The sequence below is a fragment of the Maylandia zebra genome, linkage group LG14 (genome assembly GCF_041146795.1).
Source record: "Maylandia zebra isolate NMK-2024a linkage group LG14, Mzebra_GT3a, whole genome shotgun sequence".
Taxonomy (NCBI): Eukaryota; Metazoa; Chordata; class Actinopteri; order Cichliformes; family Cichlidae; genus Maylandia; species Maylandia zebra.
Genome location: NC_135180.1, coordinates 29564408 through 29578347, shown reverse-complemented (window position 1 = coordinate 29578347; position 13940 = coordinate 29564408). Strand labels below are relative to the sequence as shown.

Sequence of the window (13940 nt, the reverse complement as noted above, 5' to 3'; positions counted from 1 at the left end):
AGTCTTTTAGGGTTTGTCTCTACCAGCTTTGCCCATTCTTCTTTGCAAAACAGCTCCAGCTCAGTCAGATTAGATGGACAGTGTTTGTGAACAGCAGTTTTCAGATCTTGCCACAGATTCTCGATTGGATTTAGATCTGGACTTTGACTGGGCCATTTTAACACATGGAGATGTTTTGTTTTAAACCATTCCATTGTTGCTCTGGCTTCATGTTTAGGGTCGTTGTCCTGCTGGAAGGTGAACCTCCACCCCAGTCTCAAGTCTTTTGTAACTCCAAGAGGTTTTCTTCCAAAATTTGGCTCCATCCATCTTCCCATCAACTCTGACCAGCTTCCCTGTCCCTGCTGAAGAGAAGCACCCCCAGAGCATGATGCTGCCACCATCATATTTGACAGTGGGGATGGTGTGTTCAGAGTGATGTGCAGTGTTAGTTTTCCGCCACACATAGCGTTTTGCATTTTGGCAAAAAAGTTCCATTTTGGTCTCATCTGACCAGAGCACCTTCTTCTAGTGATGTGTCGGTTGTGAACGAAATGGCTCTTAGAGCCGGATCTTTGAAGTGAACAACGCGAGCCCTTTCTCTCACCCTCTTTCTCGCACTTTTTTCTGCTTCACTCCGCACGCGAGCCATATATATATGTATACATATACATATATATACTAGGGGTGCAACGATACACAAAATTCACGGTTCGGTTCGGTTCGATACTTTGGTGTCACGGTTCGATATTTTTTCGATACAAAAAAAATGTTCATGCCTTTTTAATTTGTCATTTATTAAAATTATAAATATATATTTTAACTCAAAAGTACAGTTTCTTTTTCCTCAGATATTTTTATTAAAGTTTCTGCATCCATTTTTACAAAAGACAAATTGAACAATATGCCGTCAGTTTTTAAATTTAACCCTAACCCTAACCCTTGTGCGTGTTTTTTATTTTGACAGCGAATGCGCACCCGCGGACCACTTATGTGCAGCCCTGGTTATTTAGCTCGTCATATTGCAGCCACAGAAATTCTTTTGTCCATGAAACCATAAAGCTGCACTTTCTTTTTGCCTTATCTGCACTTATTTGTCATAACTTTTCCGTTTTGTGGTAAGCTTTTTGATAGGTTTGTAGCTTGAACCTATTCGCTGGAACGTTGAGGACAATATAATTACACAGCAAGCAAGACACGAAGTAGGCAAAGTTCTTCATGTTTCTCGTGCACGGGAGAGAACCGGACAAACGCCGTTCCTTCGCTTGAACCCAGTTGCTCTCGTCCGTTCTCCCGTAACACTGCTCTTTTATTGAGGTGACATGAATATGCATAGGTTCATTAACATATGACGTCTACATACACACAAAGAGTACCTTAGATAAGATAAGATAAGATAAGATAAGATAGAACTTTATTAATCCCTCAGGTGGGTTCCTCTGGGAAATTCGATTTCCAAAAAAGCACAGCACCGACAGAAGTTACAGAGTTACAGAATATTATATATATATATACACACACACACACACACACACACACACACACACACACACACACACACACACACACACACACACATATATATAAATACAGAGACAAATATAAATAAAATATACGAAGGGGATAAATAGAATAAATAGGAATGAAAAATAAAAATACAAGTGAATTGCACATTTCAAGTATTGAGGTCTATTGCACTGTTGACTATTTACAAAAAGTATTGCACAAAAGGTATTGCACAGTGAGGTGAAGAGGTGAAGAGGCACTACAGCTTAGTTGTTCCCCCCTCCTTTGTCCTCCTGTCTCCCCTCCCTCTCCCCTCCAGAGAGGAGTTAAACAGTTTGATGGCGTGTGGGACAAAGGAGTTTTTAAGTCTGTTAGTTCTTGTCTTGGGGAGAAGCAACCTGTCACTGAACAGACTCTTCTGGTTGTTAATGGCCGTGTGCAGAGGATGCCTGGCATTGTCCATAATGTCCATCAGTTTCTTTAATGTCCTTTTCTCTGCCACTGTCACCAGAGTGTCCAGCTTCATGCCGACCACAGAGCTAGCCCTCCTGATCAGTTTCTCCAGCCTGGATGAGTCCTTCTTTGCTGTGCTGCTCCCCCAGCACACCACAGCATAGAAAAGTACTCCAGCAACCACCGACTGGTAAAACATCCTCAGGAGCTTCCTGCAGATGTTAAAAGACCTCAGCCTCCTGAGGAAGTACAGTCGGCTTTGTGCTTTTTTATACAGGTGCTCTGTGTTGCATGACCAGTCCAGTTTATTGTCCACCCACAGCCCAAGGTACTTGTACTTGTTGACCACCTCCACCTCCTCCCCCTCTATCTGAACCGGCAGTGGACCTGCTCTAGACCTCCCGAAGTCCACAACCAGTTCCTTAGTCTTTGAGGTGTTGAGTTGCAGGTGGTTTGTGTGACTCCATGCGACAAAGTTCCTCACCAGACTTCTGTACTCCTCTTCCTGATCATCCCAGATACACCCCATGATGGCTGTGTCGTCTGCAAACTTCTGAATGTGGCATAATTCAGAGTTGTAGCAGAAGTCAGAGGTGTACAGGGTGAAGAGAAGAGGGGACAGCACAGTTCCCTGTGGTGCTCCTGTGCTGCTGACCACTGTGTCAGACGTGATGTCCTTCAGCCTGACGTACTGTGGTCTGTCGGTGAGGTAGTCGGAGATCCAAGCCACCAGGCAGGGGTCCACCTCCATCCTGTTCAGTTTTTCCTGAAGCATACAGGGCCGGATGGTATTAAAGGCACTGGAAAAGTCAAGAAACAGGATCCTGACCGTGCCTTTTCCCCCATCCAGGTGTGAGTGGGCTCTGTGTAGGAGGTACAGGATGGCATCCTCCACTCCGACACCCGCCTTGTATGCAAACTGTAGTGGGTCCTGGGCATGTTGTACCTGTGGTCGGAGGAGGTTGAGGAAGAGCCGCTCTAGAGTCTTCATAAGATGTGACGTCAGTTCAGCAGCACACGCCTTTAGCATCCTAGGACACACCTTGTCTGGGCCTGCTGCCTTTCTGGGGCGAAGCTTCCTCAGTTGTCTCCTGACCTGATCCACTGTGACACTGGGAGATGTTTGGGAGGAGGGGAGGGGGGGAGATGTCTTGCTGCTGAGAGAGGGATTGGAGGGGGGTGTCATGGTGTCAGGAAGGGGGGGAAGCGAGGGAGGTAGGAGAGTGGGGATTGGACTCTGTAGTGAAGGTGAGGGTGAGGGTGGGGGGGGTTGTGGGCTGGTCAAACCTGTTGAAGAAGTTGTTGAGTTCGTTTGCCTTCTCCACAGTCCCCCCCACTGTGCTTTTCTTGGTGTTGTGGCCTGTGATGGTTTTCACACCATTCCAGACCTCCCTCATATTGTTCCTCTCCAACTTCTGTTCCACCTTCCTCCTGTAGGTGTCCTTTGCTTCCCTCAGGCAGCGTTTCACCTCCCGCTGTGCTGCGTTCATCTCCTCCTTCACTTTGCTCCTGAAAGCCTTCTTCTTCATGTTGAGGACAGCTTTGACTTCCTGTGTTACCCACGGTTTGTTATTAGGATAACACCGTACCGTCTTAGCAGGGGCGACCGTGTCCACACAAAAGTTGAGGTAGTCTGTAAGACAGTGTGTCGCCCCCTCTATGTCCTACCTTGGCTTTGTGTGTGTGTGTGTGTGTGTGTGATCTGTGTGAGGTCAAGATGTGACCCTGTGAAGACTTCCCCAAAGCTGGTGCCAGGAGTCTAGCGGGTCCATCTGAACAAAAGGCTCTTATACTTAAACAGATATACGTGTGTTTGCTATGCCATATATCAACAAGAGAAGATACGGATCTATGCCAGAACACTCTGTAGATGAGTGAACGCACCCCCCTCTTCATGCTACACAGAGTTGTTACAGACCTCCTAGGATGAGACATTCTTTTAATCTACAAATGATTATATACTTCTAAGCATATATGAGTAAATATTTCTAAGCATAAATGACAATGAACAATACAAAACCTAACACTTTTCTTTGGCTGTCACTTCTTCACCCTGACCTGTCTTATTTGGCTCAGCAGAACTAAAATATATATCCTGCTGCTTTTACACACGCACTCACATAACGCTCAGCGATTCTCTGCGCGATCAACCTCTCACATGTTTAAGCTTGCTGCCGGAGATTTCACTTGTCATGTTTGCGTAGTAAGCTAACGATTAATAAGACGATGTCAGAGGAATTGGTGCACAAATTATCATCACTCACAGATCAGTGCTGTCGCTCTCTATACACAGTTCGCGCGATTGCAAAGTGAAAGCAAAAAAACAAGCGCAATTCAAACGCGATTTCAATATGTCACATATTGACAGTGGCTCACCGATGCCAATGACATAATTACCCAGCTACATTTCCGAAAGAATGCAAAAGCATTGACATATATTTTTCCTTCCTACAATAGCCGGACGGGCAGGGCAGAGATAGATTTTGGTAGCCCGACTGGAAAAATCGCTAGCCCCGGGACGTCGGGCTAGCGATATTGCAAGCCCTGTATCTGATTGAGGAATCACTCATCTTTGGAAAAGAGAGTTTATTACAGAGAAATGTCTCTTTCAAAAATAAAAGCTATACTATCCGCTTCTTCTGGGCTATATTCTCAGCAGCATATTAAACATATCAGGTCCCCATAAGGAGAATCATGTGCTAACGGCTGTCTAAATGACTCGGCTAAAGTTTGTAGCATGCTTGCTTGTTGTTTTTGTTTGCTTCCACTTGTCTTTGCACTAGGATGATGTCGGCGTAAATGTGCAGTTATATTCATTGTGTTCCCACTAGTACTTTCAGGTTAATCTCGTTGAAATGACCTTAACGCCACAACACGCAAATCTCCGTTAACAAGCTACCCCTGATCGCCCCGTGCATGGGGCTGGACGGCCAACACGTTAACGAGCAAACTGCGCTAACGCACTAGTTCCCACCAATGTAATTGAGCATTGCGTGGCACATCCGACATACTGTTTTACTTTTGTCCATGACGCGCTTACCTTCAGGGTCATACGTCACATGAAAACCAAAATAGTTCCAAATGCCAGATCTGAATTAGGGTGGGGGAGGTTCAATTTGCCATGTTGCAAGGAGAGCTTAACTTCTGTCTAGCTAGCTTGACCTGCACTCAGTGGATCTGCGTTCGACTACTCCGCCTAGGCTGCACTGTCGAGCGCAGATCCACTGAGCGCTCAACACAGACAGCATCGTCAGAAGGAAAGTTGATAAAATAAATTAAAAATTTTGTATTGTTTGATACATATGCGTACCGAACCGAAAGCACTGTATCGAACGGTTCAATATCGATACGAGTATTGTTGCACCCCTAATATATATATATATATATATATATATATATATATATATATATATATATATGTATAGGGCTGGGCGATATATCAAAAATTTATCGTTACCAAAATTTATGACTCTCATCGACGACATTTTGCCCATGTCGGTAAATTCGGTATCTAAAAAAAAAAGAAAAGGCATGTGCAGGTTGGCGATGTTCATGTCCCTTTAAGACGCTGTGCTACGTTACAGACTTGACGGGGTGGAGTCACATGACTCTACTACCTGTAACAAGACGAGACACGGGTGAACAAATGGAGGACGATTTAAATGTTGAAGCAGCAGCGACGGAGGTAGAGCTGGTGGAGGAGGAAGAGGAGATGCTTGTTAACAAAAAAAATGCATCATCAATCGTTTGGCAACATTTTGGATTCAACAAGGATGATATTGATCAAAAAATTGTTAAATGTAAACTCTGCAAAAAGACTGTTGCGTCAAGTCAAGGTAACACAACCAACCTCTTCCACCACCTGCAGCACAACCATGTGATTCAATTCGAAGACATAAAAAAAGCTCAAAGCGAGAAGAGAGTAGGAGGACCAGCAAAAACGTCTTCCTCCACCAGGCAGCGGTCAATAACCGAAGCATTTGCTAGTACTCAACTATATGAACTTCCAAAAGATGGCAAGAAATCACAAATGCTATAGGCTACCGCATAGCAAAAGACATGGCTCCTATTGCTACAGTGGAACGCAACGGGTTCAGACACTTCATGAAAATAATTGACAAGAGATATGAACTCCATCACGAAAATATTTTTCAAAAACTATCATTCCCAGCATGTACAGCACAGAGAGGGAAAAGGTTGCTGCTGAATTGAGAAACGTTAAGCACGTTGCAGCCACATCCGATCTCTGGTCCAGCTGTACAATGGAGCCGTATATTAGTCTCACAGTTCATTACATCGACAACAAATGGGAGCTGCGTACCAGAGTGCTCGAGACGGCCTATTTTCCATCTGATCACACGGGGGAGATGGTTGGACAGGGGTTGAGAGCGATGCTGTCTGCATGGGACATCGGTGAAGAGGACCTTGTTGCTATATCAACTGACAACGGCCCAAATATTGTGAAAGCTGTCAAGCTCAATAAATGGACACGGGTGCAATGTTTTGGGCACAGGCTGCACCTGGCAATCGGTAAGTGTACATCTTAATATATTTGGGTGGTGACATCTGGTGTGTTTTAAAGTGACTTTAATTCTGTGTGTCATATTCAAAATTGAAAGTATTAATGTTTGAATAATGTTTATATAGGCATAAAAATACTTAAGACTGCTGAGCAGCAGTGTATCCAGAAAGTTTTTACAGAAGACTTATTGTGAGCCAGTGTTGATCATGTTGTGCTGTGAAATGTAGCAAAATACATCCCAGCCACCAGCTCCCCATCCGAGCGGGTTTTCAGTTCTGGAGGAAACATTGTGACATGCCTCAGATCCTGCCTGAAACCTGACATGGTCAATATGCTTGTGTTTCTTAGCAAGAACCTGGAGTAAACACTACTCAGGTAAACATCTACAACAGTAGTTTGATTGAACCGCTCAGGATACCAAGTCTGCTGCTGCCCCTTTTTGAAGTGCCCTGTTCAAGCCCTGCCTAATTTTAACTATCAGTGTTCTATTGAAGTTTTTTGCAAACAGCACTATTTAATGTTTTTGTTTAAGAGTTTATAGTTTTCACTAGTCACATGGCAGTGCTTAGTATTTATTATAGTTTTTTCTGTGTTCAATTGACATTTGTGTTTGTGACATTATTTGTTTACAAGTTATAGTACCTCAAGGCCTTAGCAGAGATAGGCCTTTGTCCATGATGGCATTACATTTGCACAATCATTGTTTACTTTGTGAATAGCCAATGTGAAACATATTTATTATTAAACTATTTTGTTTACAAGGGATACACATTTTTTAGAGAGCATGGTTACATATTGTATCCTACACTTTTTTATTTTGTTCAGTTAATAAATCTTAACCACTAAAAGTACTTACTACTATTGTCTTCATTTATTTTCAGTGACATTTTACAGTCCTTTAAAGTGGTAATAATATAATTGCAATGAATAGGTCTAGGGGGAATAATATTATCAAAATAACTGGAGGAACTATGCTGCCTGCCACAGCCCCATCAAATGAAAAAAAAAAAAAACGTTCGTTTTTTTGGCACTTGGGGTGGTTATCGTCCATTTATCGTTATCGAGGTTAACTGCTCAATTTATCGTGATATTGATTTTAGGCCATATCGCCCAGCCCTAATATATATATATATATTAGGGCTGGGCGATATGGCCTAAAATCAATATCACGATTTTAGGCCATAACAAAGGTTATGTTACAAATTATTGAGTTGTATTTTTGTTATTGACCAAATACTTATTTTCCACCCTGATTTACAAATAAATTCTTTACAAATCCTACCATGTGGATTCATGGATTTTTTTTTTCACATTCTGTCTCTCTCTCTATATATATACACACATATATATATATATATATATATATATATATATATATATATATATATATATATATATATATATATATGTGTGTGTGTGTGTGTGTGTGTGTGTGTGTGTGTGTGTGTGTATATGTTATCGAATACCCAATCCAATAGTGAATAGCAATGAGAAATAGTATGCTGTGGTGACGACATTGTGGTACTTCATTTCAGAGTCACATGTACAAATAATAGGTGAGGGAAGCATTCACCACAAAGAACTGTTTGCCAGAACGTTTTGGCAATTGTCTCTCACTGTGTTTGTTTTGTAATGACAACTCTCTAAGGTTCTTTTTTAAATTCATTTACAACATTTAAACTTATGGTTGACAACAGCTCATTCATTGGTGTATCCTCAATGCGACAACTCAATGACCAAGTCATCATTGTTCAGGTTTTGGTAGGAGTTTTCCTTTGCATCAACACCATGTTGATCATAACCTTTTTTATGAAGGACACCTTTTACAGAACTATGCGCTACATCTTATTTGCTGTCACATTACTGTCTGATTGTCTCATTTTAATTCTGACAGATTTGCTGCTCATCTTGACCTATTTTCATTTATCTATACAGGTGTCATTGTGCCTTATTATGTTTGCAGTGTCATCCGTGTGTAACTTTGTCACACCATTTACTTTGACAGCAATGACCCTGGAACGCTATGTGGCCATTTGTATGCCCCTGCGTCATGGAGAGCTTTGCTCCACACGCAGCGCTCTGCAGTGCATCCTCATCATTCACGGCCTCAGCTCTGTGCCCTGTATTTTGATTCTGTCTGTCTTCTTTGCATCTGTATCCTTAAGCTTCTTCACACAGTACCGGGTTTGCTTTGGGCAGACGTTCATTATACGTAGTTGGCAGGGTCATCTCAGGTCAGCTATAAGTCAGTTTTACTTCTTGATTATGTGCATTATCATTGTTTTCTCTTATATTCAAATAATGAAAGTGGCCAAAGCCGCATCAGGAGAGAACAAAAAGTCAACACATAAAGGGCTCAGAACAGTGGCTCTTCATGCTTTCCAGCTGTTGCTATGTCTCATCCAGCTGTGGTGCCCATTCATTGAAGATGCTGTCCTTCAGATTAATTTCATGTTGTATGTTAATGTACGGTACTTCAACTATATAATGTTTAGTCTTACTCCTAGATGTCTGAGTCCTCTCATTTATGGCCTCAGAGATGACAAATTTTTCCTTGCACTAAGATATCATGTCCTCTGTCCCTTATTCAGGAAAAACAATTAGCATTTTCTAACTAAACACATAACACACTTAAACACATGATTCCACTAAAGAATAAGCTACTCACTGAGCATTAATGCAATCATAAGGAAGTAAGTAAACAGTATCTTCTATCATTTAGTCTCCCCGTTTGGACCTGAGGATCATGACACACACTAATAGTTCTATGCTGAATACAGTGTTTAGCTATTAACATATAACTGTAGTTCACTGTGGCGGCAGAAGTGATTTATTCATTGGAGCTTTGGTAACATCAAGGCCTCTGGTATCTTTATGCACTACTTGTCATATACAATGTTTTGTATGGTTCAATAACATGTTATTGTAAAAGTGAACTCATTTAAATGCCATTGCTGAAATGAAACAAACTGCCAGAGCTGATGTTTGTGAAAGACTTACATAATAAATGATCATTGAGAGGTGCATATATAATAAACATTTGCCAACAAAAACAATATTTTAACATGCAGTATGCATTTTTTCTTGCAACAGAAAGATCATATATGCCCTGTTTGCCTTCAGAGTGTTGTTTGGCAGACCTTCAGTGCTAAGTATGATCCCCAGATAACAGAACTGGCAAATACAAAGCAGGGGTAGAATCACATTAGCATGTATATCCCCAGAAAACCAATACTAACATATTAACAAACATGTCATATTGGCCCAGTTTATTTTTTCTTATCATTGTTATGATGATACCATAAATAGCATTTGCATTTTCTGTTGTATTGTTCTTTTGCTGTTAGGGTGTTCTTGTTATGGATAAAAAAAACTGTTTTTTGAAACTAGCTGATCTGCACTTTGCCAACTTCTGTCAACAACATTTGTGAATTTTGGCAGCAAAAACAAGCAAGGTCTTGTTCCAGAGAACAGATTTAGTTTTTAGTACAAGTGATGTAACTGGTTCACAAAGAGGTGAATTGAATGTGTTAAAAACAATGAATCAGTCAATTTGCTGCTGATGCTGACTGGTGTAATAAGCATTTAATTTGACCAATTACTGCAGATTATATCTGTAAAGAAGCTGAATAAATGTTGCCTGATAACTTATGGTGAACGGGTGGGAATAAATAAGGCTACGTTCACACTGCAGGCGAAAGCGCATCAAATCCGATTTTTCTGACCCTATGCGACCCATATCCGATCATGCTATGACAGTGTGAACGGCGCAAATCCGATATTTTCAAATCCGATCTGGGTCACTTTCGTATGTGGTACTGAATCCGATACATATCCGATGTTTTAGAAAGCGACTGTTGTTTGAACGGTCATGTCGCATTAAATCCGTCTTTTACGTCACCAACACAAGACAGGCGCCAATTATCAGCGCCCGATAAGACATCGCGAACGCTTCCTGGCCATCCCGTGTAGATGTCAGTGAAACTGTTGGGAAGACAACGTTGGAGAAACGTGAACATTTTATTTGTACTGTATAATCTGCAGATTCTGACAGAAATCTGCAACTATCCTTTGAAGCACCGCTCCTCTCTAAAACAGCAATAAGGATCATTATTAGGTTATTTACATTATTATGTAAATAACAAAATAACTTAAAGTAAAAATTGGGAAACGTAAAGTCCGAAGTCTTTATATTAAGGGCCATCTGTCAAACAATACTGTTTGCTCTGGGTCTAAACAGAGCGCGTTGTGTGTGAAGTCTTTTGCGCATGCGGGCCGCTTTGAGCGTTCACACTAGTGCCTTTGCTGTCGCATTTTATTTGTAGTGTGAACACGCAGACAAAAAAATCGGATTTGATCAAAAAAATCGGAATTGAGCATTAAGACCTGCAGTGTGAACGTAGCTTCCAGTTGCTTTTCGATATGTAACTGAATCAGAACAGGTGAATATTGAAATGTATTTTTCTTTACCTTTCTTTCCTTTGCGAAATGTCTATTGTATTGGGGGAAAAACAAATGATCAAACTATCAAATTGTTATGCTTCAATCGCGTTTTATGAACACAAAATGCGCATGTTTATTGAATATGAAAAAGTTGTGTTGATTGAACACAATTGTTTAAGTTTCTGTCAAAGCAAAACATTTGTGTGCAACCAATGTCCACTATTGAATCAAGTAAATCTAACATGGCCTTTTTTTCAGTGTAGGCTGCAGCCTGGCTACTCATCAGTTTGTTATACAGGGAGTGCAGAATTATTAGGCAAGTTGTATTTTTGAGGAATAATGTTATTATTGAACAACAACCATGTTCTCAATGAACCCAAAAAATTCATTAATATCAAAGCTGAATGTTTTTGGAAGTAGTTTTTGGTTTGTTTTTAGTTTTAGCTACTTTAGGGGGATATCTGTGTGTGCAGGTGACTATTACTGTGCATAATTATTAGGCAACTTAACAAAAAACAAATATATACCCATTTCAATTATTTATTTTTACCAGTGAAACCAATATAACATCTCCACATTCACAAATATACATTTCTGACATTCAAAAACAAAACAAAAACAAATCAGCGACCAATATAGCCACGTTTCTTTGCAAGGACACTCAAAAGCATGCCATCCATGGATTCTGTCAGTGTTTTGATCTGTTCACCATCAACATTGCGTGCAGCAGCAACCACAGCCTCCCAGACACTGTTCAGAGAGGTGTACTGTTTTCCCTCCTTGTGAATCTCACATTTGATGATGGACCACAGGTTCTCAATGGGGTTCAGATCAGGTGAACAAGGAGGCCATGTCATTAGTTTTTCTTCTTTTATACCCTTTCTTGCCAGCCACGCTGTGGAGTACTTGGACGCGTGTGATGGAGCATTGTCCTGCATGAAAATCATGTTTTTCTTGAAGGATGCAGACTTCTTCCTGTACCACTGCTTGAAGAAGGTGTCTTCCAGAAACTGGCAGTAGGACTGGGAGTTGAGCTTGACTCCATCCTCAACCCGAAAAGGCCCCACAAGCTCATCTTTGATGATACCAGCCCAAACCAGTACTCCACCTCCACCTTGCTGGCGTCTGAGTCGGACTGGAGCTCTCTGCCCTTTACCAATCCAGCCACGGGCCCATCCATCTGGCCCATCAAGACTCCCTCTCATTTTATCAGTCCATAAAACCTTAGAAAAACCAGTCTTGAGATATTTCTTGGCCCAGTCTTGACGTTTCAGCTTGTGTGTCTTGTTCAGTGGTGGTCGTCTTTCAGCCTTTCTTACCTTGGCCATGTCTCTGAGTATTGCACACCTTGTGCTTTTGGGCACTCCAGTGATGTTGCAGCTCTGAAATATGGCCAAACTGGTGGCAAGTGGCATCTTGGCAGCTGCACGCTTGACTTTTCTCAGTTCATGGGCAGTTATTTTGCGCCTTGGTTTTTCCACACGCTTCTTGCGACCCTGTTGACTATTTTGAATGAAACGCTTGATTGTTCGATGATCACGCTTCAGAAGCTTTGCAATTTTGAGACTGCTGCATCCCTCTGCAAGATATCTCACTATTTTTGACTTTTCTGAGCCTGTCAAGTCCTTCTTTTGACCCATTTTGCCAAAGGAAAGGAAGTTGCCTAATAATTATGCACACCTGCTATAGGGTGTTGATGTCATTAGACCACACCCCTTCTCATTACAGAGATGCACATCACCTAATATGCTTAATTGGTAGTAGGCTTTCGAGCCTATACAGCTTGGAGTAAGACAACATGCATGAAGAGGGTGATGTGGACAAAATACTCATTTGCCTAATAATTCTGCACTCCCTGTAGAGGGTAAGCTCCACCCTTGTGCTTACTTCTCCCGTCGTCTGCAGAGCAGAACTACGACATCGGGGACAGGGAGCTGTTGGCAATCAAACTCGCCCTGGAGGAGTGGCGCCACTGGCTAGAGGGCGCAACAGAACCCTTTGTGGTATGGACTGACCACAAGAACCTCGAATACATCCGGTCGGCTAAACGACTAAATGCCCGACAAGCCAGGTGGGCTCTGTTCTTTACCAGATTCTGCTTCACCATCACCTACAGGCCCGGCTCTCGGAACGTGAAACCCGATGCCCTTTCCCGTCTATTCACTACCTCAGAGGACCCCAACCGTGAGGCTCCCATTCTCCCTCCCACATGCGTTATCGGAGCCCTGTCGTGGGAGATCGAGTCTGCCATACGGGAGGCCCAGCGGGCAGAACCGGATCCGGGGACTGGTCCCCCGGGATTGCTCTTTGTTCCCACGTCCGTTCGCTCACGAGTGCTACAATGGGCCCACGGCGGAAAACTCACCTGTCATCCGGGCATTCATCGCACCGTCACCTTCATCAAGCGGTTCGCCTGGTGGCCTACACTGGCCAAGGACGTCCAAGAATTCATCGCCGCCTGTCCAACCTGTGCCCAGAATAAACCTGTCAACCAGCCCGCTGCCGGCCTACTTCATCCCTTACCTACGCCAAGCCGCCCCTGGTCCCACATTGCAGTTGACTTTGTCACTGGTCTTCCGCCATCATCAGGTAACACAGTCATCCTCACCATGGTCGACCGTTTTTCTAAAGCTGCCCACTTTGTTGCTCTCCCCAAGCTCCCCACTTCCCTTGAGACCGCTGCATCCCTCTGCAAGATATCTCACTATTTTTGACTTTTCTGAGCCTGTCAAGTCCTTCTTTTGACCCATTTTGCCAAAGGAAAGGAAGTTGCCTAATAATTATGCACACCTGCTATAGGGTGTTGATGTCATTAGACCACACCCCTTCTCATTACAGAGATGCACATCACCTAATATGCTTAATTGGTAGTAGGCTTTCAAGCCTATACAGCTTGGAGTAGGACAACATGCATGAAGAGGATGATGTGGACAGAATACTCATTTGCCTAATAATTCTGCACTCCCTGTATGTTGAAGTTCAGGGTCTGACTGCTGGGCTGGGGTCGACATTCACAAAACTAAAGTCACTTTGGGTT

General features: G+C 42.5%; 1 pseudogene; it reads left to right on the top strand.

The window, feature by feature from the left end:
- The first annotated feature begins 8143 nt into the window (after nucleotides 1–8143).
- On the top strand, nucleotides 8144–9064 carry LOC101474322 (odorant receptor 131-2 pseudogene; annotated as a pseudogene).
- The last annotated feature ends 4876 nt before the right edge of the window (nucleotides 9065–13940 follow it).